This window comes from Zingiber officinale, chromosome 6B (genome assembly GCF_018446385.1).
Source record: "Zingiber officinale cultivar Zhangliang chromosome 6B, Zo_v1.1, whole genome shotgun sequence".
Lineage (NCBI taxonomy): Eukaryota > Viridiplantae > Streptophyta > Magnoliopsida > Zingiberales > Zingiberaceae > Zingiber > Zingiber officinale.
Genome location: NC_055996.1, coordinates 114,049,921 through 114,052,247, shown reverse-complemented (window position 1 = coordinate 114,052,247; position 2,327 = coordinate 114,049,921). Strand labels below are relative to the sequence as shown.

General features: G+C 42.2%; 1 pseudogene; it reads left to right on the top strand.

Moving 5' to 3' along the window:
* Positions 1–334: 334 nt before the first annotated feature.
* Positions 335–406, top strand: LOC121993394 (annotated as a pseudogene).
* Positions 407–2,327: the final 1,921 nt, after the last annotated feature.

Sequence of the window (2,327 nt, the reverse complement as noted above, 5' to 3'; positions counted from 1 at the left end):
TTCCGCAAGTTTCACAAACACAAACTATCGCATTGGCCGTGTTATTATTGTTTCCCATGGCCTCAAACTTCTTGGTTAGAGCGTCCAGCTTTATAGACATGAGAGTGACTGCATCTACATCGAATTTCCCTGACGCTTTTATTGGGTTCCCTGAGAAAGAACCCCCAGATCTTCTGATGCCCACTGATGGTGATTCTGTGTCACATTCTCTATGATCTCTTCATCTTCATCAAGGCTCTTGTTCATCAGTGCTCCTCCTATTGCAGAATCGAGGGATACGCTCGTGTGATAGTTGATTCCATTGTAGAAGGTGTGTAGAACCAACCATTTCTCAAGGCCATGATGGGGGCATTGTCTCAGCATACTCTTGAATCTGTCCTAGGCTTCAAATAATGATTCTGAGTCCACCTGTTTGAAGCTTGCAATCAAGTTCCTCATGTGGGCAGTTTTGCTCGGTGGATAGAATTTGTCCAGGAATTTCTACTCACACTGCTCCCAAGATGTAATGCTATTTGCTGGAAGGGAATTTAACCACTGCTTGGCTCTGTCTTTCAGGGAGAATCCGAAGAGCAATAACCTTATTGATTCTGGAGGGACTCCGTTCACTTTCATGGTGCCGCAGATCTTGTAGAAAAGCTCCAAGTGGTGGTTTGGATCATCATGCGGTCCTCCTCCGAATTGATTTTGCTGAACCATGTGAATTACTGCAGGCTTGATCTCAAAGTTGTTAGCTTCGATTGGCGATCGAGTGATGCTAGACCGAACCCCTAGTTCATAAGGTGCTGCATAATCCTTTAACAATTTATCAGCCATCTCTGAAGATTCTTGTGCTACTTGAAATGCCTTCTGCAAGTTTCTTCTCCTCAGGAAAGTCCTATCAATCTCTGGATCAAATGGTAGGAGCTGTCCTGAAAGATTAGCTCTTCGCATACAAAAATAAAAGATGAACTATAGTAAAGAAAAAAATGAAATAATATTATTTTTGGTGTTTTTAATAAAAATACAGAAAGTAAAGAAAAATAAGAATGCAAACTAAATGAAAGATGCAGAAAAAGAAAACAAAGTCTAGTCTAATCTAGTATGACTATCACCAATGTTATCGACGCAGTCCCCGACAACGACGCCAAAAACTTGTTACGATTCCGCAAGTGCACGGATTTATCGTCAGTAATATAAAAGATTGCCGAATCCACAGGGACTGGTTATAAACACTAGTGATGACACACTTAGGATTAGCTACACTATCGATGGTTGTCAGTAATCTAGGAAAAGAGATTAGAAAGTGGTGAATGAGAACTATTTTCCGTCGGTATGGTCGTCGGTAAAACTGTAATTTTTTGTAGTGTGGGGAATGAGAACTAGCAACGAGAAAAAAATCAACTTAGTTAATGAAGAGTTCTAGGAGTTCGGTTTCATTGTGGTGGTATTGATGTGTCTCATACTATCCTATACTCATTATCCATCGGCATGCATTCGCCGAAAGCTAAAGCAACTATCCTTGAGCACCAAACAAAGACGATCCCTATGAAATCCTATTACGGTTAACCTCTGTCATTAGGGTACCTCGGTAGATCACAAGGACACGACTCTTATTGACGTTATCAAGGATAGAATTAAGAAGCTTAGTTTGGTCTCTTACTTCCTTGTCGAGGCGTCGCCTCTCCTTTCAAGGAAAGTACCTTAGATGTCCGTGAACGGGTTACCCCTGTCACTAGGGCCCCTCGGGTGTACGATCTAAGGTATTTCCTCTACGAGGTTGGCAATTCCTATACAATCAATCAACATGACAAAGATCGAGTAGTTGAAACAAAGCAAGCGAAATCATCCAATGAATATAAGCATAATATGAGTCTTACATCATAATCAATCCACAATTACTCCCTCATCCTAGAACAAGGACTCTACTCCATAGACGTTAGAGAAAAACCCGAAGACATAGTAAATCTAAACATACAATCCTCAAAATCAAAGAGAGAAAGAAGAAGTATGCTTATTCAATGACGATGAGTGATCTTCAGATCCAATCCTTTGCTTCTAGAGTTGATGTGATGATGAATGGTCATTGGATCGATATTTTGGATGGCGTGGAACGACATTAGAGTGATTCTCCTCTTGACGGCTCGTCTCCCGGCTCTCTCCCCTTGGAAAGAGGGTTAAAACCCCTTTTATAGGCTAGGGCGTGGCGTGGTGGCAAAGTCGTGCAAGGATGGCACGACTATGCCATTTCTTGGCTCTGGATACGCTGCACGGCCATGCCGATTGGCACGGTTGTGTGATGCTGGGACTCAGCTTTTGGGGACACTATCGTGTAAGGTTGCATAACCGTG